We start from the raw sequence: 27593 nt of genomic DNA on the forward strand, positions 1-27593 counted from the left end.
TAATAATGACTATTTTAAAATGTACTATTACAGAGTTAAAAAAAAAAAAAAGTTTTAAAGTGTAAGAAATATTCAAATTTCTTAAACTTTAAAAATTCCCAGTAGCTCTTTTGTCAAAATAAACTTATTCAACACTCCCAAGCCATACTTGAATGGCTTGTTAAAAGACAACTTCTACCTCTCCCTTCCGTCTACTATTTTTTCCCCTTATATAGAATGTTTCTTCCCACATTCAGCTGTTCCAGAGAATCTCTATATTACTATTCCACACATAAACTTTAAACAGTTATTAGAGACTAGGCTAAATGACTTAACAGTGTTAACCTTTAAATGTAATCAAATTATAACAAATAGAACTGTTGAGTTGTCAGTAACTCCAAATTTACAAGTTCCAAGCTTTTTACAAGTTCCAAGCTTTTTAGATCATTGTCCAAAATAAGATGGCAATGATATATACTAATAAAAAAAGTATGCCTTTTGCAAAATTCTTCTCGGGGGCAAAATACTCATAGCTAAACAACTTTGGTAACAATATCTAATATTCTCACTACTGGTTTTCTATGTGAATCTTTAGTTAGTCAGGTGAATACCTTAAGCAGTATTTACTTTTGTACCAGGAATCGTTACAAGTTCTTTGTATTTATTAACTCATAGTCCTTAAGATAATCCTATGAAGGGGGTCAGGCAGTGGCCTACCAGGTTAAGTGCACACAGTATGAACCACAAGGACCGGTGCAAGGATCCCAGTTCGAGCCCCTGACCCCCAACTGCAGAGGGGTCGCTTCACAAGTGGTGAAGCAGGTATGCAGATGTCTCTCTGTCTCTCTCCCACTCCCCTCTCAATTTCTCTCTGTCCTAGTCAATAAAACAGAAAAAAAAAAAAGATAACCATATGTAATAAGGTTATTATACAATATACTACAACCCCTCTAAAACTAGAATACACAGAAAGGTTAAGTAGCTCGACAAAAATCAAACATGAAAACTACAGAATCAGAATTTGAACTTAATCAAATTATACTTGGTTATATGAAGTTACTATAAAATGAGTTGTAAGGATATACACTTCAAAATAGATACAAACTCTTAGTCAACTATGTTTTGAATTTAATTTAATTTTTTTATTTAAGAAAGGAGACATTAACAAAACCTTAGGATAGGAGGGGCAATGTGTGTGCCACCCCAACGTGCTTCACTTCAGACTGTGTCCAGAGACTTCAGGTGTGGAATGACAACCCTTCAGCTTCATCACTTGGGTGAGACCTTTCCTTTCATAGTCAACTATTTTTAAAAAGCTCAAGTTTCAATAACTTGAAGACGAATGCCAACCTCAGGTATTGTTTTCTTTTCTGAAAATACAGAACAACTATTGAGCTTGGAAACAAATATAATGCTTCCCTTACTATATAAATTAGCTTATACTTCTAGGCCTAAAAAAAAGATGGGCTATTGGCTCCCAGCTCTCAAACTGGAAATTTCAGAATGAAGTTCTCAGATGATATCCCTAGTCCACTCATAAATAGACCTCTAGCTCATACCATTTCACAGTACTAGACATTATGAAGACAGAGAGGGAGCCATCTGCACCAGTTATGCCAATGCTTTGACTGGGAAATATAATAAAGCTATGTAAGTGAACTAACAGGGACTTCAAAGAAACAATTCTAGTGATGGTAACCACAAATGAGATCAATGGATAAGGAAAATCAACAAGGTCTGAGAAAGTGTGAGATATCCAAACAGATCTCACAGAACTAAAGACGACAGTGGTTTATATATTAGGTTGTCAAAAAGACTATAACATACTTTTCTACGTAAAAATGTGTCGTGAATTCCAAAACTTCAATATATTAGTAGGAAAAAAAAAATACAATGGAGGGGTCCAACAGTAAAAAGAATGATAGAAGCTAAAAGTCAAATTAGTGTGCTAGAGGATAAAGTAGAGGAAATTAACAAAAAAAAAAAAAAAAGATCAGAAAAAAGAACTGAAGGACATGAAAGCAAGAGTTTTATGACACATAGCAAGAGGAACAATATTCGCAGCATAGGGATTCCAGAAAAAGAGAAGGTCAAACTTTTTATTTGAAGAAATAATAGCTTACAGCATTCCTAAATTAGGCAAGGAGACAGATATTCAGACCCAGATCCAAGAAGTTCAACAAACTCCAAGGAAAATAAATGCAAACAGATGCAAAGACATGTTGTTATTACAATGTGGTCAAAATCAGGCTTGGTCACGATGGCCACACAGAGAAGGCCTGTGTTTCTCTCCTCCAGGCATGAATAGCAACGTCACAACACATTAAACAAACAAACAAAATACTCTACAGAGAAATGGACAGCAAGGGATAAAAATCTGAATAGCAGGTGGCAAGATACAGACATCCTCCCACAAGGAGGAGGATAAACCTTAATTGCAACAGCTTTATAAAATGCAGAACTCTAATCTGGCAAGCAATGGGGAGATCATTTTTATCATGGCTGAAATCCCAGCACCCCAAATCCAATTCCTACTACTTCACAACACCTCAAAATGGGGAATTACACTTTGCAAAAGGGGAAAAGAGGAATCCTGCAGGCAGTTCTCTCTGAGGAGAATTGTAGTACTTGTTGAGCTCAGCTCTTCAAGGTATGTTCATGTGATCCAATACCAAGAGACAGTTGCATGTAAAAAAAAAAAAAAAAGTAGAAACGCAAAGCAGAAATTGACTGAGTTTGGAGTATGGCACCAAAGTAAGAAAGCAGAAGTACACTAGAGTTTGCATCACCAGGTTCCAGGTGTCATCAGGATGCCGGCCAGACTTCCCTGGATTGAAGACCCCACCAATGTGTCCTGGAGCTCAGCTTCCCCAGAGACCCACCCTACTAGGGAAAGAGAGAGGCAGACTGGGAGTATGGACCGACCAGTCAACGCCCATGTTCAGCGGGGAAGCAATTACAGAAGCCAGACCTTCTACCTTCTGCAACCCACAATGACCCTGGGTCCATGCTCCCAGAGGGATAGAGAATGGGAAAGCTATCGGGGGAGGGGGTGGGATATGGAGATTGGGTGGTGGGAATTGTGTGGGGTTGTACCCCTCCTACCCTATGGTTTTGTTAATTAATCCTTTCTTAAATAAAAAAAAAAAAAAGAGACAGTTACTGAGGGGGTCCAGTGGTGACACACCTGGTTGAGTGCACATGTTATGATGTGCAAGGACCCAGGTTTGAGCCCCCAGTCCCAACCTGCAGGGGTAAAGCTTTTCAAGTAGTGGAGCAGTGTAGCAGGTGTCTCTGTCTCTCTCCATCTCTATCACCCCCTTCCCTCTCAATTTCTGGCTATCTCTATGCAATAAATAAATCAAGATAAAAATACAATTTTTTTTAAAAAAGAGATAGTCATTGATATGAGGAGAGTGTGCTCTCTTCACTGGGCAAGAATGATCAATTAACTTATAGTCTTCTACAGCCTTACTTCAATGAAGAAAAAAAGCAGAGAGGGGAAATGCTCTCAGAGGAAGGTGCCCTCACAGATTCTACCTCCCACCATTACAATGAATAAGGCGACTGCCTGCTGCTAGCCTTGCTATGAGAGCCAGACAAGAGGGACTGGCATCCAAAGCACCTTCCATATGGTTCTATGCAGAGAAACTGAGCCAGGAGAATTATCTTTTTCCCCCTTCCCTCTATACACCCAACATTTGGACATCTAAAAAGTAAAGACAGGGGTTACTCTGTCCCAAACTCCAGAATCTGCACCTTGCACCTAGCTACCTAGTCCCTGACACAGTGGCTGGCCCCAAAGCATATGGGAGAGGTCCTCAGGAGGTACAGGTGGAGGACCCACCCTTTCACACCTTCTACTGAGCACTCTAGCAGCCACCAAGCTGAGATCTTGGGTTTCATAGGCACGTACTCCTTAATTCAGGATGCTCTAATGTCTTCCTTGAGAATGTTCTATCCTCTGAAGAGAGGCTGGACAACATACTCTATGTTCCACCTGAGGAAGATGGGTCCTGAAATTGGGACAGCTTGGATCGTTCCTACCTATGACCACAGACTGTGAGCTCAGATCTATAGGGATGCAGAGGTCACATAGGCTACTCAGCTGAATATGGGTCCCAGATCACATCAAATCGATGGGGCTTACAGTCAACAATATTTATACACTTTTCCCATATTTGAGAGCTACTCTCTTTCCTAATCCAGCTTTCTGGTCTTTTATACAGCCATGACATCATCTCCCCAAACAACTTGGGTCCACCTGCATATCAGATGTCAAGCTCAGGAAAAAAAAAAAAAAGAAAAAAAAGAAAAAGAAAAAAAAGCACTAATATAGTGCCAGGCTAGTGTGAGGGTGTTTCTTCCCGGGCACGTACTCTCTGGGTTGGAGAGAACTCGACCAGAGCCAACCTGGGCTGCTGCGTTGGGCTGCTGCTTACTCAGCGGTGTGGGAGAGAGACCAGGAACTCATGGCGGAGGGGAACGCAATGTGTCTTTATTGATCAGAGACCACGCAGTTATATATTTAGAACAGGAAGTGGCAAGTCGGAAAAGGAAATAGCTAGGAAAGGGGGTGGAGAAAAGGAAAGAGCAGGAAGGTAGAAAGCTTCCATTGCAAAGGTTGCTAGGGTTTGAGATTAATGTACCCTGCAGGCAGGGCGGAACTCGAGGTAGAAAAAAGATAAATCAAAGGAATGGGTGGGGAATCTTTCAGGCAAAACAATGATTATGTAAATAGGCCAGAGTGTCAGCAATGGAGGATGGAGCAGGGGGGCTGCCCGACAGTATAGTCACAGGCCCTTTGGAGTATAATTAAAATATGCCTACTAACTATCTACAAAACAGAACCCCCCAAATCTTCATCTACACTATTCCAGCCTTGAGGTTCATGATTACTCAACAATTTGTTTGGCTTTATATGTTAACTCTTCTTTCAGCCACCAGGTTCCACATGCTACCATGATGCCAAGCAGATTTCCCATGGCAGGTGCCCCACCAATGTGCCCTGGAACCCCGCTTCCCCAGAGCCCTGCCTCTCTAGGGAAAGATAGAGGCAGGCTGAGAGTATGGATCGACCTGTCAATGCCCATGTTCAGCAGGGAAGCAATTACAGAAGCCAGACCTCCCACCTTCTGCACCCCATAATGTCCCTTGGTCCATGCTCCCAGAGGGATAAAGAACAGGGAAGCTGATAAGGGGAAGGGATGGGATACGGAGTTCTGGTGGTGGGAATTGTGTGGAGTTGTACTCCTCTTAGCCTATGGTTTTTGTCAGTGTTTCTATTTTATAAATAAAAATTTTTAAAAATTAAAAAAAAAAAGGGGGTCAGGCGGTGGCTCAGCGGGTTAAGCGCATGTGGTGCAAAGTGCAAGGACCAGCGCGAGGATCCTGGTTTGAGCCCCCGGCTCCCCACCTGCAGGGGAGTCGCTTCACAGGCGGTGAAGCAGGTCTGTGGTGTCTATCTCTCCCCCTCTCTATCTTCCCCTCCTCTCTCCATTTCTCTCTGTCCTATCCAACAGCGAACAACGTCAACAATGGCAATAATAATAATAACCACAACAAGGCTACAACAACAAGGGCAACAAAAGGGGGAAAATGGCCTCCAGGAGCAGTGGATTCATGGTGCAGGCACCAAGCCCAGCAATAACCCTGGAGGGGAAAAAAAAAAACACCAAAAAAAAAATTAAAAAAAGAGGCTTTCCTTGACTCAGGGTTCACTTTTTTAGGCTCTCCATAATAAGCACAGAACTTTTCTAGAAACCCACAGGAGCTGAGCCTGATAGTCTGACCTTAGCCCTGACTTTGCTCCAGAGATTAGTACTAACCTGCCAACTCTTGAGTTGGATGCTACTGGAATTAAAACTCATTTTTTGCAGTTCCCCGCAGCCATCCCTGAGCGTCTTCACTATGCTGAGAGATGCCAGGGAGTGGAGGTGCTCGCCCCACAGGGCCTATCCTGCATCATGGAACTAGACGACACATGACTGTCTAGTCTTCTGGGTTTTTCTTCACACAGAAAGCACCTTTTCCCAACCTGCCTGCCATATTCTCAATAAAGTATCAGTGATGACAGGAAAAAACAAAACAAAGCAAGCACACAGAAAGCCTTATATTTTCTCAATGTTTTCATGAGCCCTTTAGTTTGGCTGAACAAAACAGTATTATGAAAAGAGAAGAGAAAAAAAAAGCCATGACCTCCCTTACTTTGTTTATTACACTTTAAAAGTATTTGGTTTTTGGAGTCACACAAAACTGAGATTGAAACAAGGATCTATAACCTCCAATCATCAGAATAATCATCATTCGGTTCAAGAAAGAGAACACTGCCAGCACTCCAAAAGCCATTTTGAGACATCTCCTTAGTCATTAGCTTCCTCTCTTCCCCAAAGATATTCAATTTCCTGACTTTTATGATAATAGATTCCTCTTCTTTAGCAGTTTGCCACAAAGGCACATATCCCTAAACAAGTGTGAATTTCCCTTTTGTTTTTTTTTAATTCTATATAAATGAAAGAATAAATTTTATAGTCTTTTGTGATTGCTTAATATAACTTCGGAGGAATAAAAATAGCAGATGGATGCATGCTGGGGGAAAAAATGGCTAGTGCCCAGATGTTAAAGACTGACAATTCACTTATTTTCTCAGTGTATTTTTGGATACTTTATTTTTTATAGACAGCTATATTTTTGAGATTATATATATTTTTTCTCATTAGGATGTAACACATGGTTATCACAGGAAAACTTGGAAAATCTTCATAAGGATTCAAGTGGATAGGACCATGGGTCAAAATGGTATCTGAGTGTCAGTTTTTAAAAGAACTAATAAAATAATAAAAGAAAGAAAAATATTTTAGGGGTTAAAGTATATCTCCTATAGTAGAGCAAATATCTGATTTACTACTAGTGAGCCCCTGAGTTTGAACCCTGTCACACAGAAGCACTAGGAACAGCATAGGTCTAAGTGTCTCTATGCTTTCTTTCAGTCCCTCTAAAATAGAAGGCAAAAAGAAGGCGAAGAAGAGGAGGGGAAGAAAGAAAAGAAAGAAAAAAAGAAAAGGAAAGGAAGGAAAAGGAAAGGAAAGAGAAAGGAAAAGAAAACTGGCCTAAAAGCTACTCAATGGTACCATACTTGCATGTCACTGAGTTCACCCTCTGGTGACACACTTCTCCAAAAGACTTCAAGGTGGATTAAACTGTCCGCTACAATTATTTTGGAACTCTACAGTATATTAAAATTTGCAGTTTCCAAGAAGGCTTGGAGTATAAATTTATATTGATTTTATTCAAGTTCAGCCCCCACATTAGCTATTGTCCCCCCACATAGCCCAATGGGAGGCAGTTATACTCACCTCTCTGGAGCAACATGCACACACACTGAGGAGATGAGGTGTCTGAAAAAGACCCAGTTACCGGGCCAGTCGGCAGTGCAGTGGGTTAAGCGCACATGGCGCAAAGCGCAAGGACTGGTGTTAAGTATCTCGGTTCAAGCCCCAGAATCCCTACCTGCAGGGGAGTCACTTCACAGGAGGTGAAGCAGGTCTGCAGGTGTCTATCTTCCTGTCCTCTCTGGATTTCTCTGTCCTATCCAACAACAATGACAACAACAATAATAATGACAATTGGCAACAAAAGGGAAAAAATGGCCTCCAGGAGCAGTGGATTCATAGTGCAGGCACCGAGCCCCAGCAATAACTCTGGATGCAAAAAAAAGGGAAGGGAAGGGAAGGGAGGGGAGGGGAGGGGAGGGGAGGGGAGGGGAGGGGAGGGGAGGGGAGGGGAGGGGAGGGAAGGAGCCCAGTTACCTAAATGTGGGGCACATGCCTGCAACAGCATCATTAACAACTGACTGCTCTTCCCTCTCAGAGGAAGAGACAAAGACTGGTGGCTATTATTGTTTTCTATCACATCACTGTTGCAGGTCTTTCTTCCTCCTACTGTAGTAAATTCCAGGGCATTTAAAAAGCCTTTTTATGCTCTTCATCTTACTCATTTTCTCATTTTGGGAGTCAGACATTAACGACATTTAAAAGGCAGCAATAAGAAAGTCAACCATGCACACCCAGGGAAAACTATGGCTAAAAGGAATCTAAAAATGCTTAAGTCTATACTTCAGCTCATCTTCAGCCCTGAGAAGGAATACAACAATTAGAAAAGAGAAATAACAAAACAAAACAAAAAGTAAACTCTGCAAAATGGGGAAATCTAACCTCCAGAGTTACTAAGTTATTAGAATCTAATAACCAGTTTTCAAATAAATTAGCATACAATGAAACTGGAATTAAGCGGACAATTTGCCATATTCAAGGACCAAGGTTCAAGCTCCCCTCCCCACTTGCAGGGGGTCCGCTTCATGAGTCATGTAGCAGGTCTGCAGGGGTCTATCTTTCTCTCCCTCTCTCTATCTCCTCCCACCTCTCAATTTCTCTTTGTCTTATCAAATAAAAATAGAAAGAAAGAAAAAAATGGGGAAAAAATGGCCACCAGGAGCAGTGGATTTGTAGTGTAAGCACGGAGCCCTATAGATAAGCCTGGTGGCAAATCAATCAATCAATCAATCAATCAATCAGGAAGCTCAAAGGAAAAATATAAATGAACAGAAACTGTCTTTCATATTGTTCTAATGGAGGATATTCCAGGCTAACACATTAAGATGGCAGTTTCATAAATACTCACAGAATAAAGATGCAGTGAGAAAAATCAGGAAAATGATTTATGAGCCAAATGGAAATATTAAGAGAGAAAACCTAAGGAGAAATTAAAAAATAATTGTGAAGATGGAAAGTATAACTGGAGCAAAATTTCTACTAGAAAGATCAGATGGCAGACTTGAATTAGTAGAAGAAACAACGATGAACATGAAAATAAATCTTGGGGCTTGGGTGTGGCACACCGGTTAATAAGCACACAGAGTACTAAGCACAGGATCCTGGTTCAAGACCCTGGCTCCCCACCTGCAGGGAGGCCACTTCACAAGTAGTGATGCAGGTCTGCAGGTGACTTTTTCCCTACTTCCTCACCTCTCTCAATCTCTCTGTCCTACCCCAAAAATTGAAAAAAATGGCCACCAGGAGCAGTGGATTCGTAGTGCAGACATCAAGCCCTAGCGATAATCCTGGAGGCAAAATAACAACAACAAAAAAAGATAATGAATTCTTCACATTCTTTATTTGACAATAGAGAATATTCTATTCTGAGAAAACCAAAAATGACTGAAGAAAAGTGAAAAATAGCTTAAGAAATCTGTAAGTCACCATCAAATGGATCAAATGAGCTTTATGAAATTCCATTAGAGAGGCAGGCAGAGATAATATTAAATAATAATAATAATAGCTGAGGGGGTTGAGCAGTGGGTTAAGCGTACTTGGTGTGAAGCTCAAGGAATAGCGCAAGGATCCTGGTTCGAGCCCCTGGCTCCCCACCTGCAGTGCAGGGGGGTCTCTTCACAAGCTGTGAAGCAGGTCTATAGGTGTTATTCTCTCTCCCTCTCTGTCTCCACCCCCTCTTGATTTCTCTCTGTCCTATCCAACAACAATGGCATCAATGGCGACAATATGGGAAAAAATGGCCTCCAGGAGCAGTGGATTTGTAGTGCAGGCACCGAGGCTACGCAATAACCCTGAAGGTAATAATAATAGCTGAAAGCTTTAACTTTGATACAATCATGAATATAAGCATCCAAGTTCAATGAATTACAAGTTGAGGGGGCCAGGTGGTAGCGCAGATGGCATGAAGCAGGTCTGCAGGTTTCTTATCTTTCTCTTCCCCTGTCTTCCCCTCCTCTCTCGATTAATCTCTGTCCTATCCAACAACAACAGCAATGACAACAATAACAACAAAGACAACAAAAATAGGGGGAAAAAAGGGGCCTCCATGAGCAGTGGATTCGTAGTGCAGGCACAGAGCCCCAGTGATAATCCTGGAGGCAAAAAGAAAAAAAAAAGTTGAACTAAAACAAAGCTACACATATCTGTTATCAGTTTAATATCTGATACATCCTCTATCCGAAGACAGTATGTTTAATGGACTTCTGGAATTAGGAGATGAAACAAGAGCTTGCTATGTCCACTCCATGTATCGACCTGGGAAAAAAAATTAAAGCTACACAGAGGCACTTTAAGATTTAATTTTCTGAAAGATATAGAGAACATTTGGATGCAGTGGGAAAGAGATAAGCAAGCAACCCTCCACATCACAGTCCTCATAGAAAACCTTAAAGAATGAGTGGGTAGATATTTTCAGATTACTTAAGAAAAAAATATCAACAAAGAATCACTACTCAGTAAAAATGTCCTTCAATGGACATTAAGTGAGAGACAAAAACAAGCTATTTTCCAAATAAACAAAAGCTGAAGTGTTTTCTATGAGTCGATCTTGCCAATAATAGTATAGTATAATGGCTTGATGCCGACTGAATAGTCCTGGCAAATGATGTGTTAAATACGACATCTTTGACTTCCCCATCTCCCCACAGTTACCTTGTGAATTTATTTGCTTCCCTTTTGTGCTGGAACATATGTTAAGTTTATCCACAAAATATTGCCCTGGCAACTTCTACTGCAGGATTGCCTAAGAATCCAGGGTCAGTAACGGTGATTATACTCTATGCCATTTGCAAATGTAGTTATCTCCTCCCTTTAATTAAGTGGTACATGACTGTGCTTTGAATGAGGAGATGGAAAACAGATGCACTATGTAAATAATCAAAAAAAAAAAAAAAAGAGAGTAGAACTGGCTATACAAAAGACTTTATTAATTTTTCATTTTTATGTGTAATCAGAGAGCAAACTCTGTGTTTCACACATGAACTTTACTACAGAGAAATCTCCTACGTTCAACTTTTTTTCAATTGAGAGAACAAGACTGTAAAACACTGTTTCACCATTCATTGACCTGATTCATTTTGTCTTGGCTGCTTTCAGATGGTGACATCACTGAACCCAAGACTTCACGCACGGTAAGGACTCTACAACTCAGCCACCTCTCCAGGACCCCAAACAGATTTCAAATAGAAAAGTTTATGAGATATTTAGTTTTTAAAAGTTTCAATAAAGGAAGAAACGTAAAAGTCATGAACATTTGCACACATAGTAACACTACCAAAGACTAAGATGAAAAAATCGGCAGCACACAAGGGAGAAAAGACAGTTTTTAACAGTATTCGCAAATTTCAATACCTCCTACCCTGAATAACGGATTTAAAAAAAACCCACATAGAATAGACTAACTGGACAAGAGAAAAAGCCAACTACACTATCCAATAAAGTTCTTAGTGACCACTGGTCATTTTAAGGACATTATTACAGTATTGTAATAAGATAAAAATTATGTTTGAATGTAAAAAAGAGATATCACGTAAATTAGCCCTTTAATCTAGAGGATAATGTTAGAAAAGCTAAAAAAATTTTTAGGCAATTCACTAATATGTGAAAGTTAAACAACTCATCATAAATAACCAATGGATCACTAAATCAGGAGAGATTAGAAAATACTTAAGATTAGAATAAAATGTAAATTTTAATAAATTTAATAAATTTATTAATTTAATAAATTTAATAAATTTTAATAAAATGTAATCTAACATAACTATGGCACACAACTTAAAAGAAAGCTAGAGAAAAGCCCTGAAAACTTCACCACGTAATACGCATTTACCTAACGTCTCAAGAGTTATTATCAATCTTTTGTAAATTTGTTTCTAAAATTGAGTAACACTTCCTATATACTGTGAGGTCAACATTACAATAATAACAAAATCAAGAAAAGTACAAGCAATGTACAGACTAATATACCATATGAACATTGATATAAACATTTGAGATATTGTAGTAAACTGAAGTCAGTGGTATATATTTTCAAAAAAGATTATTAATGAGAAAGAGAGAGAGAAAGGAAAGAGAAAACTAGAGGCCTAAGTGATACCAGGAGTGAAATTTGAGACCTAATACTTGAGGGCCCAATATTTCAACTACTGTGCCTTCTCCCAGGTAATATTAATATATTTAAAAGAATACAGAGGCCTGGGAGGTGGTGCGTCCAGTAGAGTGCACATATCACAGTCCACAAGAATGCTGGTTTAAGTCCCAGGTCCCCTCCTGCAGGGAGGAAGCTTCACAAGTGGTGAAGCAGTGCTGCAGGTCCCCTTCCAACCTCCCCCTCACTCTGTGCCCTATCCCCTATTTCTCTGTCTCTATCCAAACTAAATAAATATTAAAGACAATTAAAAAACATACCCACACCAAATGGAATTTATTCCTAGTAGGCGAGAGTGGTTCAACACATGGAAATATCATGTAACATACCCACATAAACATAATACAAGAAACACATATCTCAATTGAAGCCTAAATATCATCAAAATAATTAACATTTTCATGTTAACATTACACAACCAAAACATAGAAACAAGCTCAACATAATAAAAGCTACAAAAGAAAATTCTATAGTAAACATCAAAGTGAAAGACAGAAAGACTTTCCTCTATGACCAGGCATATGACCAGCTTTCTTTCACCAAGTTTACTCTAAGTACTGAATATAACAATGATTGCAACAATGTTTGACTATACTCTGTGTGCACTGTTGATGAGAAGGTAAAAATGGTGTTAATAGTTATTGGAAGCAGGTGGTAGTTTTTAAAACAAGTTCAACTGTCATGTTATCCAGGGAGATAGCACAGTAATTGTGCAGAGACCATGCAAGATGTCCCAGGTTCAATCCTTGGCACCACCAATAGTGAAAGCTGAGTAGTGCTTTGGTAAATGAACAAACAAAAACAAGTAACACAACAGGTTTTGTTGTGTGCTGACATAACTGAGGAAAGAATCAGTGAGTTTGAAGTTACATAAAAAGTTATGCCCAAAAATTGAAAAGAGAAAAGAATGAGAAAGATGAAATAAATCATAAAATGAAAGAAAAATACTGGATAATTTCACTTTTGAGATTTAAGAAACAAATCAAGGTGGTCTGGAAGATGGTGCAGTAGATAAAGCACTGGACTCTCAAGTGTGAGGTCCGAAGTTCAATCCCAGGCAGCACATGTACCAGAGTGATGTCTGGTTCTTTCTCTCTCTCTCCTCCTAACTCTTTCATGAATAAATAAATTATGCCCCAAGAGAAAACAAAAGTCAACAAACCCAAAGACCAACGGTGTGTACAGCATTTCTGTAATCATAAAATAAAATGAGAAAGATGACACAATATCCAAGAATAGCTAAGCAATTATAGGGAAAGTTATATGTATAATACAAATACCAAAGGAAGGGCCAGTAAAATGTCTCACCAGAATAGTGGGTCTGCTTCGTCATGTCCAGGACCCAGGTTTGAGTCCTACATCTCACTGCTTTCCTCAAAGCTTCCCTCTTTCTTTTTTCTCTGTTTCTACCTGAAAAAGTCAGCTTGGGAAGTGAAGCCTTGGGGATGGTCAACAAAAACACAACAGTCTAATGACGAATTTTTCTAATGATTCCCAAACCACAGAAGTCCAGGAACCTGAGAGAACACCAAGCAGGATAGATACCAAAAGTCTACACCCAAATATAGCATATTCAAATTGTAGAAAACCAAACAGCATGGTCAGGGACATAACTAACCTTAAGTTCCTGGGTTGATCCTTAGTACAGCATGTACTAATAGTGCCCTAGCTTGTCTTTCTCTTTCTGTTTCATGTAGAACTCTCACCCTCTCTCTCCGCCCCTTCTCTCTCAAAAAGAGGAAGCCCTGGAAGAAGCAAGAGACAAAAAACCAAACACCACAACACAACCTTACCTATAGAGACCAATGATTATAATTACATTAGACTTCTCAGAATCAAAGTTAGCAGGAAAATGAAGTGTGATTTAACAAGGGGAAGGGGGAGAAACCTGGGGAGCAAACACAGAATAATATATCCAGTAAAATCATCCTTCAAAAACCAATGTGAAATGAAAATTTTCTCTAGCACATTAAAAATTGAGGGGATCTGTCGCCAGTATACCTGCCTTTCAAGAAATATTCAAATGGTCTGGGAAATGTTGCAGTGGACTAGCAAGCATGAGATCCCTGTGTTCAACCTTTGGCAGTAAGTGTGCTCTGGTTCACTTTTTCTCTCATATTAATAAATTCAAAGCAAACAAAAATGTTCAAAAGAATAACAAGAACACATTCAGTAATCATAGCTTGTGGGTGAGTAAGATGAATGATCAGAGCACTACAAGGGATGAGGATGAGGAATTGGGAATACTCTTGAAATAGAACATTTGAATCATCTGCTGCTAGAGGCTATTTGACAGTGCACTTGGATTACTTATAGAATCATGCTTCAGTGACAACAGGGTTATGTTCTGAAAAATATATCATCAGACAATTTCATTGTTGTGTGACTCTAAAAACCTATAAGGTATTATATCACAGGGGCCCAGTCATCATCCACTATTGACTAAAACACCACAAAGAAATGTCTGGCCTGACTGCAAAGTACAGAGCAACTACTAAGAAATTAACAAAAGTTCAATTTATACATTGAGAGATTTAAGAATCCGGAATAAAAGGATAGCTGCTTATTTGATAATATGTACCTTGGGCTTGGTGTGAAAAAGTGAAATAAAAGGATAGGGAGTAAAATAATTCTACACTATTTTTCCATTTAAGTTCTAGCCAAATACACACAGCTTTTCAGTGTCATCAACCAATCCTGTCCAAGTAGAATAAATATATACACCAAGGTCAATTAGTGATCAGTATTCCAATTTGGGCTATAATTCATTGATAAAACCATCTCAAAAAATCTGGAGTGCTAAAATTAAAAGGAAACTTCCACCTCACTCCTAAGGGGTTCTACAGACAGTAACAAAGAAGAATCCTACACAACAGGGACACCAGGTATAGTAGAAGATGAGAGTATCACGGGTTAAAACCACTGATTGTTGAAATTTCTAAGATCCCTGCCAGTGCTCTGAGGATCAAGTGAAAGGCAGCAGGCTTGGAGAAAGGTTTCTCATGAGAGGCACTCCCGGTACCTTGGCCCACAGGAGTCACTGCTATGGTGGGTTGTTCTGTGCACTGTAGGATACTGAACAGCACCTGCGGCGTCTCCTTACCAGTTTTCAGTAAAAACCCACCAGTGACAATCAAATACATCCAGGGGTAGGGTGGAGCAGGTGAGGGTGTTATCTCAGTTGAGAACCACTGATTTAAGAGAAGGAATAGTTGAAAATCATTTCATATGAATCTTAACAGCTCAAAAGAAAAGTCTTTCAAATAACTAAAGAAAGTGATACCAGGGTTTTAAAAACATAAAGCAGTCAAATCTTTCCACAGTGACAACCATCAATAACTAGAAAACTCCAGCCCAACTAAAACCTGAAATAGCTTTCTAATGCACCATCAAGGATTAAGATTACAGGGGGCTAGGCAGTAGCACAGTGGGTTAAGTGTACATGGCACAAAGCACAAGGACAGGCGTAAGGATCCTGGTTCAAGCTCCCAGCTACCCACCTGTATGGGGGTTGCTTCACAAGTGGTGAAGCAGGTCTGCAGGTGCCTCTTTCTCTCTCCCTCTCTTGATTTCTCTCTGTCCTGTCAACAGCAATAACAATAACAAGGGCAACAAAATGGGGAAAAAATGGCCTTCAGGAGCAGTGGGTTCACAGTGCAGGCACTGAGCCCCAGTGATAACCCTAGAGGCAAAAAAAAAAAAAAAAAGGATTAAGATTACAGAACAGACCCTAAAGTGAAAGAGTGAAACAAGTACCGACAAAAAGAATAACAAAAAGCAAAGTACTATGTGCACTGAACTCCGTGTGCCACTGCTAGGCTGGGAGTATGGATCAACTCACCAATGCCCGTGTTCAGTGGAGAAGCAATTACAGAAGCCAGCCCTTCCTCCACCTTCTGCACCCTGGAATGATCCTGGGCCCATGATCCCAGAGGGATAAAGAATAGGAAAGCTTTCAAAGGACGGGATGAGATACAGAACTCTGGTGGTGGGAACTGTGTAGAACTGTACCCCTCTTACCCTATGGTCTTATTGGTATTTTAAAAAAAATTTCAATGGAAAGAAATAAAGCAAACAAGAAGAAATAACTCCAAACAAACAAAACCAAATTGCATCATTCATAAAGAAAACATCATGATACCATAAAAAGGACAAGATTTTGGTAATTAAGAATATGATAATAAATATTGTCAGAGAAGAAGAAAAAAAAAATTAAAGTCTCAGGGTCTGAGGAATCAAATAATTTCCCAGAAACTATAGAAACAAAAGATGAAAAATGGGAGAAAAGAGACAGAGCTACCATAAAATCTAACTGCAGTTTCAAAACTAAAGAGGGAAAGGAAATTACAGAAAGTTTCTCAAAGCTGAGAGAGAGTGTTGCCAGTGGGTAAAAATCCAAGAAACGCATAGCAAAACATATAGACTTCTAAGTTATAAACTGTCACTACTAACATTTCAGAATATTGACTATCAGAGAAGACTTTTAAAAGCTCCATATGAAAAGAGTGAAGAGACTCCAAGAGGCGAAAATAGAAAATTATAAAATAGTGAGAATAACAATGCCTTCAGATCTTGTCTAACATAAAACCCCTTCAGTTTTTTACATGGAAAGTAAGACAGAGGAGAGGCAGGGACAGAAAAGGAGAGACACCCAGACCAAAGCTTTCCCCAGTGGTCTGTGTGCTGGGGGCTTGAACCAGGGTGGTGTGCAGAGCAAGGGATCGAGTGAAATATGTAAGAGCATGCACAGGATAGAGGTTGCATGGGGACTGGGGTGGAGACACAGCGACTGGTCCAAACTAGAGACACATGAACAGAAGATAGTCTGATGTTTAAAGTTTAACTTTGAACACCCACTGAAGGAGCTCAAAAAACAATGCCTAGTGTAGAAACAGTCAAAATGCAACGACATACTATTTAGAAATAAGAAGAGTGTCTGCTCTATGGAGAATGACCTAGGTTAGACTTCCTTTTACGGCACTCGGCCAGTGTTATCACACAGAGGGAAGACAGGGAAGCTTCTGTGCTGTGGTGCCTCATCTTTTCTGTCTTTCTCTCACTGTCTGAAAAATGGTGAAGTTGTGAATGTGTCAGGTCTTGGAGGACCCCCCTCCCCCAACACACACACACACACACACACACACACAATATGGAGGCATAGAAATAGTTAAGAGCTTTAAATATTATAGGTTATAAAGCAGATTTCATCTTTGTATTATCAGACCAAATTGGAAGAAAACTAAAAGATTGTATTCAGTACTATTAGTGTCATGCTTTTCAATTCCTGATTTATAAGTAAATAAATTATATTGTACTTTTAAAAAATGTGAAAAAATAAAAATCTCTGCCAGATAGACAGCTCACTGGGCAGAGTGTGTACCTAGCTTGAGCCTAGGCAGCATAGGGGAGTGCCGGGGCAACAGAGGAAACTCTGGTGCTAAGTATATTCTTTCTCTTTGAATAAAAAAAGTGGCCCGGCAGTGGTGAATTGTACATATGCAAGTCGTGAGAGAGAGAGAGAGAGAGAAAGAGAGAGAGAGGGAGGGAATATCTAAGATCCGTAACAGACTTGGTTGCTCACTCTCACCATTATTCTTCAATATAGATTTGAAAGTCCTAGTTATAGTAATTGGGGGCAAACGCTAGAAGAAGAATAGTAATTGGGCAAGAAAAACAACTACAAGTGTTTCAAATCCACAACAGGAAAAAGAAACGATGACAATTTTGGATGATGTGATAATACACAGAAAACTCCACCTGATAAAACAGCTCACTAAAATACAGTGGTGCTTTGCCAACTCGAGCCCCAGGTTGAGGCCAGCTACTACCACAGGGAAGGAAGCTTCAGTGCTGTGTTATCTTGCTCACTATCCCCATCCTCGACTCTTCCTCATTGTCTCTGTTAAAAAACCAACCAAACAAAATTCCTAACAAGTCAATATAATGAACATATAGGATACAAAGTCAGTGAGCAGGATCAGAGAGAGCGCTGGACAGGATTTATGCTGCGCTCTGTATGTGGCCCAGTTTTGAGCACAGGCATAGCATGGAAGCTGCTATGGCACCTCAAGGGATGTGGTGCCTCTCCTTCTCTCTCTCTCTCTCTCTCTCTATCTATTTATCATTTAAAGAAAGAGATGAAAGAGAGAAAGACCAAAGCACTTCTCATATCTGGCTTGTGGTGATGCTGGGGATTGAACTGGGGACCTTGGCGCCTCAGGCATCAAAGTCTTGTGTATAAGCATTGTACTATCACCACCCCTGCTCACCTTTGTCCTCTCTCTCTCTCTTATTTATTGGATAGAGGCAGAGTGAAACTAAGAGCTAACTAAGAGCTAAAAGGAGAAAAAGATACACACACACACATACATATATATGGAGAAAGAGAGATATCTGCAGCACTGCACTTCACCACTACTCGTGAAGCTTTCTCCCTGAAAATGGGAACTCGGGGCTTGAATCCGGGTCTTTGTGCACTGCAGCATGTGCACTCAACCAAGTGTGCCACTGCCTGCCCCCACCCCGTCTCTCTCTATAAATTAAAATAGCCGAGAGTAGTAAACTCTTGTGTATTGTAACATGTGTGCACATCCAGGTGCTCCACCACCAGCCTTGGCAATAAGGACTTTCTACAGAGAGCATTTGAGCAAAAGAAAAAACAAAGATCCTTAAAGGAAACTCAAAGTACATGAAGAAATATAAAACCAAGTGGCCAATATAAAGGAGTGTGAACTGATGGCAGAGAACAGAGATACCCAACAGAAATATAATAATACACGTTAGCAACTTAAAATTCTCTGGCAGGAAAGTAATGAAATGAAGATAATATTATAGTTCAAGCATAGCAGTCTCATTTTCATTCTGCTCAATAAGTTTACTGCGCTACATGAAGTAGTAAATACTAGGAAAAGATACATAAATTAGTGTCCATTGCCAAAACATGAGAGGTAAAATTTAGACAATAAGTAGCTTTGCTATAGTGTAGCTTGAAGGACCCATTACAAAATTAAGTAACACAATAGTTACATAGCTCCTCAGGTTCTTATGTCTTAAACTTTATTATTCACGGGTGATACAACTGAAAGATGGGAGTGTTTCTACGTAGGACTATATGAGTTGAATGAATATAAGAAACACAGTCTCTCTGGTCTATACTCCCAAAGAGGGGAGAAATGTTAGGGGAAAATGACCAGAATGCTCTGAACTCCAATTCCATCAGGGACGGGAGAAAAAAGAGGAAAAAGAAAGATACTCGGAAGATGTTAATAGGTGTAGGTGTGACTTAGGAAGCAAGAGAAGTCAGGTTCATAGTTAAAAAAAAAAAAAAAAAGGAGGGGTTACACAAACAAACACACAGTTATAGAAATAACAGCCAAGCCATATCTATCTGACCTTGGCAGAGCCGCTGCAGTTTCCAACGGCGGGACATAGAACTGTGTGTAAGCTCTTGTTATCTTGTAATTAGTAAGTCACTAATAATTAAAAAGCATAAGAAAAGAAAAGCAAAGAGTGCTCTTTGACTAAAAAAGTTTTCCCAAAGCAAACCTATATGACTCCTTTCTTATTTTGATTTCGTTCTGATCGTAAGAGAAACACGATTCCCAGCAAAAATACACAGCCTTCGAGAAATCAAAAGGGTCCAAATCCGAGACTAGTGATGCACAGGAACCGAACAGACCCCCGTTCGAAAATAAGAATCTCATCGGCACTACAAGAAAAGGAAAGCTCTGAAGAGATCCGACTTTCCCTCGTCATCAACCTAAATATTCATCGAGCCTTCCCTGTCTGCTCCCTCTCCAAAGTCACTGCAGAATTCCAGGAAGGGCAGCAAGGGAAGGAAGGAGGACCACCATGCCCAAGAAAAGCGATGCACGGGATGCCAGGAGGTGTCCCAATTCACACGTGGAGCTCATCTCTCTCCCAGGGCAGCTCGCCAGCTCGGGGCGAAAGGAGCCATCAGCCAAGGCCCCAGAGATAGCGTCTCCATTCTCCCCGGGCCATCGCAGTCCACAGCCACCTCGGGCTGCAGATCTACGTTCCTCGGGGTCCTTGGAAACGCGCTGCTTGGTCAGAGATTCGTCTGCAGGGTCATATGGAAGCCAGAGACCTCAAGGAGTCCGCCAGGTGCAGGCCCTGCATGGCCTAGAGAAAAGCCTGTATACCAACCCCCGCCCCTTCCCGCACTCTCAATCCCCCCACCGCCTTCCATGCTCCTTTCCTGTAGAAGGCCCCGGCTTGCATCTGGAAGCCAGTCTAGCCCACCTCACCTCTTCCAGAAAAGCTGGCTCTCACCCGGACAGACGGTGTCTAGAACCCCAGGAATCACCGAGCAGTCGCGCCTCCGCGGGACACAGTGCAGCGGTTCACCTGCAGCTGTCCACAGCGCACCACCAGTCCCGGCATGCCCCGCGCACGCACCGCCTCTCACCCTCCGCACCCCCCCTCCAGCCCCAGCACGTGACCACTCTCGGCCGCCGGCCCCGCCCACTTCCGTTCCTCCACTTTTCCTTAGGAGGGTGCTGGGGGGGGGTGGTTAAAGCGGAGCGACTTCCTCCGCCTCCTCTGGGGCTCCCGCCCCTCTACCTCGCCTACAACGACTTCCGGGTCGCGAAAGCCTCGGAGCCTTCTGGGAAACCATCTCATTTCCTCCCCTCCCCCCTCCTCCTGCCTTCGACCAACCAGCCTCCCGTCAGAGAGGGGCATGCGCAGTGCATGCCTCCCATCTCTTCTACCCGAGCCCCCCCTCCCCCCCCAAGCAGAGACCCCAGCAGCAGCAGCAGCAGCTGATGATGAAGAGAGAGGCGGTGGCAGAGGGGGGGCACCTTTTATTTCTATTTTTAAAGAGACAGGACACTAATTTTACCCCCACTTCAACCTTGAATTGAGGGGGGGGGTGGGGGGAAGGCGGCTGAGTTCCTTCCCCCACCCTCCAGCCCGGAGCCCTGAGAAGAGAGGATTGGAGCCTGAGAGAGAAGGAAAAGGAGTTTCTTCTTCTTTTTCTTCTTCGAAAACCCCCCTCCACGACTCTTGCCCCCCCACCCCCCTCACCCCACCACTAGCCTCCCTCCCGAGTTCCCCTCCACCCTCCTCCTCTTTGGCCCTGAGAGGAGAGAAAGAGACCCAAAGCCTCTTAGCAACACAGACCCTGCTCTGCTGCTGCTGCTGCTGCTGCTGCTGCTGCTGCTGCTGCTGCTGCCGCCGGTGCCGCCGCCGCTGCCGCTGCCGCCTGGCCCTGGCTGGAGACATCGCACTACACCCGGGAGCAGCCACTTCCCTGCTCGCCGCCGCCTCCTCCTCCTCCTCCTCCTCCACCCCCTTTATTACCCTTTGTGTCATCCTCCACAGCTCCAGGGAAGGCACTCAAAAGTGGGGGGCAGGAAAGGTAAGTGTGTCTGCAGGGGCTTCGCTGCCCTCCCCTGCTTCTGACTTTTCCTCCAGGGCAACAGCAGCCGCGGCAGGCAGAGCACAGACGCGGCGGAGCTGCGGGGCTGGGGAGGGGGTGGCGCTGGGGGGTGGGAGGGAGAGAGGGAGGGAGGGAGGGTGTGCGGGGGCCTCCTGTCAGAGGAGGAAGGGCACTTGCATTTTTTTTTTTTTTTTTTTTTTTACGTGCTGTTGTCAAAAGTGGTTTCTCGCTGCTGCTGCTGCTCCTCCTCCTCCTCCTCCGGGCGAGCATCTCTTGATGGTGTCTTGCTCCAGTGGGGGAGCGATTACAAAAACAACCCCCTCCTTCATCCAATGAGGCGCCAGGCAGAGAGACAGAAAGAAGAGACACACTTTCTGGATGTCACTTTTAAAAAAAAAAAAAAATTTTTTTTTTGGAGGGGGGAGACTTTTTTTTTTTTTTTTGCCTTCCCTCTTTTCCCTGGTTGGGATGGGGGGGAGGAAGGAAAAAAAAAAAGCTCCACTGCATTTGTTTCAGGGTGGGAAAATGTCGGGGTCTGGATTGTATTGGAACTGCTGATCCGTTTGCAGACCTGACTGCTTCTGTATGTGATTTGGAGATGGACTTCAGTGTTGGAACTGACTTGATTGGCTTTTGCTTTCTGGATTTAATTTTCTTCGCGTTTTGTCTGACTTGCCTAGAAAAATTTTCAAGATCTTTAGTTGATAGAGGCCTCTCTGCTTAGGTTCTGACTTATTGCGTTTATTGGTTAAAAAAAAAAGAAGAAAACACACACACACACATATATGTATATATTTCCTACATCAGCATATTAAGTTTCAAGCTTCAGATGCTTCAAGTGTAAATATCAATGGTATTGTCTCCCTTCCACACAGTTCGTTCTGTTTATTTTCCCCGGAATGAGACTATTAGCTATTTCATAATTGATCTGGGCATTTTTCTCATCTTTGTAACTTGTCTGCACAAGTAAATCCCCATTAAAAACTTTATGTTGTTCTACCTTCATGAAAGGCCAAGCCTCTCCATCAATAGTTTGCTGGACTGGTACCACTTTCAGTTTTAAGTGAATTATTTATTTCCTGTGGCACATTAAGACGAGTTTTCGATCTTTTAGGGGTATTGTATCAAAATGTGAGAGGAGAGAAATTTCTGTAATATGAGTCATAGCAAGAAGTTCAAGTTATTGTATTCATTGCGCTTTTATTGGAAAGGTAAATCCAGATTTAGATTTATCGAATTAAGCCCTGATAGACATCACTATTCTCTATTTTTATGTGGTGGTGTTAAGAGAACAGTTTGCATGTTTAGTGCTGAATCTTATTTCACAAACGCTAGAGTATGTTTCTCATGTAGGCCTTTGACGAGAGCTTGCACTGGAAAGTGATGTTTGTTTCATACATACATTTCTTTATCCTTTCCTGGAAGATGTATATGCGCACACACACATATATATATATTTTTCTCCCTCTCTACACCTTCAATCCTGTGTTTGGTAACTGCACTGGTATCTCGAATCCTATAATTTATGTTAGCAAAAATATTCTTTCATAAAGTAGCAATTGTGTCATCAGACTAGGAATGTAAAAACAGCAGTTAGATCACCTAGAAAAGATTAAAGGAAAATCTTGAACAATATAGTTGGTATAAAGATGATTAAAAATGCTACTTTATTTGTTTTCATTTTTGTTAGTGAAACCGAACATAATATACTTCAGATTTTGTGATAGATAAACATTGCCTATGTGGTCACACACTCTGTAAAATGTTTAATTACAAACTGTATGCAAAAGTAGACACTGGGAAGAGAAAGCTATAGCGATAAACGATAAGGTTTTCTCTCCCTGCTGTCTGTTGCTAATTTGCATAGTGTCTTACCTTTCTTTGAGGTGCAGTTGGTGTTCTTAAAGCTCAGGATTTTCTCTCGGCATCAATACTGGAGTTTCAGGTCTGCATAGGATTTCTTGTGCTTACCTTTATGCCTCAGCCACCTTCATGGAAAAGCTAGAGAGGTGAACTTAGTGAAGAAATCAATTTCAAGTAAAGCCAATTGTGTAGATAATTGGGGTGGCAGTTGCCTAGTAGGCAGCTGAGGGAAAATTTACAGTCTTAAATATAATACCTTTATTTAGTTTGCTTTTGTTTTCCACTGGAAACATTCCTTATCCTACTCACTCAGGGTAACCCTTTAGTGGTTTGAAGATTCTAGACTTCCTATAAATTGAATAAAGATTAACTTGTAGAAAACCTTTAAGTATCTAATAAATTTACTGCTGTGGGGGCTAATGCTGGGGATTGGTGACTCACTCCTGGCAGCCTTTTTTTTTTTTTTATAGTAGAGACAGAAATTGAGAATTGAAGGGGGGTATGGGAGGGAGAGAGAGAGGGAGAGGGAGAGAGAGGCTTGTAGCACTTGCTTCACCACTCTTAAAGCCCGCCTCCCCGTGGTAATATGTGCTCTACTGGGTACACTACTGCCTTACCCCTTAGGTTAGAGGGTAGATTTGTAATTTTGAATTGGCTGTTTTCTTGACGGCCTCTTTGTCCAGCTATTCATTTTTTTTATTACTGAATTTAAGAAGATTTGAAAAATTCACTAAAGTCTGTAAGAAGGTAGAACATGGAACAGTTAAGGTCTCTGGACATTCACTATACTAAAGTACTACATTTTCACAGAAATAAAACTGTCATGTACATTTCTGTGTATGGCATTTAAGGATTTTTCGTGAATGGCATCGGGGGAGATAGCATCATGGTTATGCAAAGAGACTCTAATGCTTGAGGCTCCAAAGTCCCTAGTTCAATTCCCCACACCACCACAAGCCAGAGCTGAGCATTGCTCTGGTAAAAAAAAAAAAAAAAAAAAAGGATTTTTCATGACTGTATATTCTAAGAATATTAAGCTGTAATGCCTTAGTTCTACCCACTTATAATTCTTCAATTTTCCATTTCTTAATGATTCCCCTTATTTTCACTTATTGCCATTTTGATAATTATTTCAGCTTTCCGTAATGCTCATTTCCCTGCCACTTTCATTTAATTGGTGAATATACTTCATATTATTCTATCACATATATGCGTGTGTCATTTTGTGTTGAAAATGTTTATGAATATTGCTCTATGAATTAATTAAATCCAAAGACATATCATATCACAACATTTCTGTTCTTCATAGCAGCATCTGATACATGATAAACTACTGATTGTTTATCTTAATGGACAGAAGACTTGGGCATATTTAAATCTCTTTATACCTATATGTAGAATTCATTCCTTTTTTGTGCTTTCTTCTCACTTCCTTTGCTTCACTATCATGAATTTGCTTGTCTTTATCTTAAAACTGTGACTCTCACTTTCTAATATTCAAAATGAGTCTTATTAACAGTCTAATACCCATCCTAAGAAGTAAAAACAAATTTCCTCTAAACCTTGTATAGGATGCAGTTTGATTAGAAGTGATTTCATTTTGAGTGAGTGATGATCCAAATAACAATTTAAAGTATTCCCACAAATGGTTAATACACATTTAAATTTCATTTCATTGAGTGTCTGGTGAAATAGGTTGTTAAATATTAGGCCACTTTTACCAATTCTGTAAAGCAACTATTATTTAGGTGATATGTTACCCTGACTTTGTTTTTTTGGTCCTTTACCTAGACAGTTATCAGCTTTGCAGTTTTCTATGGATATGAAGATGTACCACTAGTCATCAATCACTGGGACCCCATGATGTCAGCCAGAAAGCCTATCATGTACAGCATATGTGCCTTTACAAATTTGTCTGGATTTTGAATGTATGTGCAAAACAGATTTTACCTAACTTTCATTAACCATCTATTGAGCATCTCTGTCAGGCACTGTGTTAGGCATCCGAAAAGCCAAGATGGTCCTTATATTTTAATGTAAAGAGTATTGTCATTGTATTACTCAAAATTGTCAGTCATATCTTTGATGTTTCTGCCTAAATGAGTTTTACATTAATGAATACTATGAGGTAGAAGATGCATGTTTAATAAGAATGTTGAAGTGTTTTATGGAAGTAGTAAAAATTCTACTCATTACTGGAATCTGGGAGTTTTATTTTGTATATATAACTCACTAATTTTTTACCATGAAAATAGTTTATGTGACTATGATTGCTAGCATCTTATTGCTATTTAGTTTTATTCAAAGATGACCAACTGTTTACTAATTAAAGGATTCATTTAATTAATCCTACCAAATCCTACCAAACTCCAAACATCATTGTCAATTTTTTTAACCCATATAGCAGGTTATTTTTCATAATTAATTAAAAGACATTGAATATTATTTCAAACTTTTGTTATTTCCTACTACAATAGCTATAACTATTAGGAAGTAATTTTAGTATAAGCAACTTAGTTTTAGATTTTTTAAATATATATACAATGTTTTTTTAAAGCTCCTCATAAGAAACTTCTGAGTTCTAGTTTTCAACCAGTTGCAGTTTTTAATCTTTTTATTATATTGTCCCTTTAACTAGTAAATCGAGTTAGCAGTTTCTTAGTAGATGAGTGTTTGAAAAACAAAGAACACTGTCTTAGTTTCCATTATGACTTTCCTATGTACTTTAAAATAATTTGAGAAAAAGATTTTCTGACTTTCCTTCCTTCTTAATGTTTACTCTGTAGAATAACATTGGTCACAGCTTTAAGAGAGGAAATCTCCTACTGTTGCAATATTTTTGTGTAGGTAAATAAACTACTGAGTGTTCAATTCTGATCTCTTCCACATCATTCTCAACTTTCTACTTTAGTAATTGTCATAGTTATATTCTAAGTATCTATAGCACTGTGGTAAATGTACCAGTCTGTAACTTTGCATAGGTCTTATGAACTTTGTTTCCATTTACAAAGCATTATTTTATTATTATAAAGCAGTAAATTATTTCTTCACAGTTAATTCTTGACCTTTTCTAAATCAACAGTCACAATAAAGAGGGTTTTTTAATTTTGTTTGTTAGTGGGTATCTGTTAAACTATAAATTCATGGATCCAGTATTTTATAATGGAATATGCTGATGGTCTGATAGTCATAAAAATACCGAAAAACGGGAGTCTGGAGGTAGTGCAGCGGGTTAAGCACATGCCACGTGGCACAAAGCTCAAGGACCGGCATAAGGATCCCGGTTCCTGCCCCCTGTTCCCCACCTGCAGCGGAGTCGCTTCACAGGCGGTGAAGCAGGTCTGCAGGTGTCTATCTTTCACTCCCCTTTTCTGTCTTCCCCTCCCTTTCCATTTTCTTCTGTCCTATCCGACAACGACAACATCAATAACAACAATAACTACAACAGTAAAAGAACAAGCGCAACAAAAGGGAATAAATTAATAAATAAAAAGAAATACAAAAAAACAAAACAAAAATTCAGTCTTTTATAAGGAACATAAATAGGACCAATATACAGCTTGACAAAATACAGATTGTTGTATTTTGATAAAAATTACACGTTTTGTTTATTGTCACTAGAGTTATCTCTGGGGCTTGGTGCCTGCATGAAAATCCACCATTCCAAGCAGCCAGTTTTCCCTTTTCTTTTTTTTTCTACTTTATTTAATAGGACAGATAGAAATTGAGAGGACAGGGTGAGATAGGTGAGAGACAGAGGTATACACCTGCAGCACTTGCTTCACTGCTCTTGAAGCTTCCTCCCTGCATGTGGGGATGGGCATTTGAATACATGATGCTCTCTTAACTAGAATGGAATTATCAAAATAATTTGCCTTTTGTTACGTAAAGTTTGAGAGATGTCAACCCCAAAAGTTTGTCCTTCCTTCTCTCTCTCCATCTGTAGATATACATATAGATAGATAAGTAGAGAGATACAATTACTTAAGCAGTTTTTTAGCACTATTTAAAAGTTAAAAATAGTTTTAGATGAAGAATGAACAACTTTTGGGGCTCTCTAGGTCTCTAAATTATTTGTATATAGTTAGTCTTCTTTTGTTTATTTTATTGACTAGGGGTTTCAGTGGGATTTGGTACTTGCAGGACTCCAACATACCCAGCCTTCCCCAAACACACTTTTTTTTTTGAAAGATTTTATTTATTCATGAAGAAGATAGGAGAGAGAGAAAGAACCAGACATCACTCTGGTACATTTGCTGCCAGGGATCGAACTCAGGATCTCATGCTTGAGAGTCGAAGGCTTTATTCACTGCACTATCTCCTGGACCACACTTTTTTTTTTTTAACAGAGTGAGAGATGGAGCGAGAGTAT

At 40.3% G+C, this 27593-nt stretch overlaps 2 protein-coding genes across 8 annotated transcripts in view; one reads left to right on the top strand and one right to left on the bottom strand.

The window, feature by feature from the left end:
- Positions 1–20381, bottom strand: part of ORC4 (origin recognition complex subunit 4) — a 60874-nt gene extending 40493 nt beyond the window's left edge. For 6 of the 7 annotated variants that reach the window (XR_009546001.1, XM_060178090.1, XM_060178088.1 and 3 more), the window contains exon 1: positions 20223–20381. The gene's annotated coding sequence lies outside the window, so the exon portion shown is untranslated. The remainder of the gene's footprint in view (positions 1–20222) is intronic. The other variant, XM_060178086.1, reaches the window with a different exon arrangement.
- A 246-nt stretch (positions 20382–20627) lies between these two features.
- MBD5 (methyl-CpG binding domain protein 5) overlaps positions 20628–27593 on the top strand; it is a 400595-nt gene continuing 393629 nt past the window's right edge. The window contains exon 1 of the mRNA XM_060178085.1: positions 20628–21337. The gene's annotated coding sequence lies outside the window, so the exon portion shown is untranslated. The remainder of the gene's footprint in view (positions 21338–27593) is intronic.

Source organism: Erinaceus europaeus, chromosome 18 (assembly GCF_950295315.1).
Source record: "Erinaceus europaeus chromosome 18, mEriEur2.1, whole genome shotgun sequence".
NCBI lineage: Eukaryota > Metazoa > Chordata > Mammalia > Eulipotyphla > Erinaceidae > Erinaceus > Erinaceus europaeus.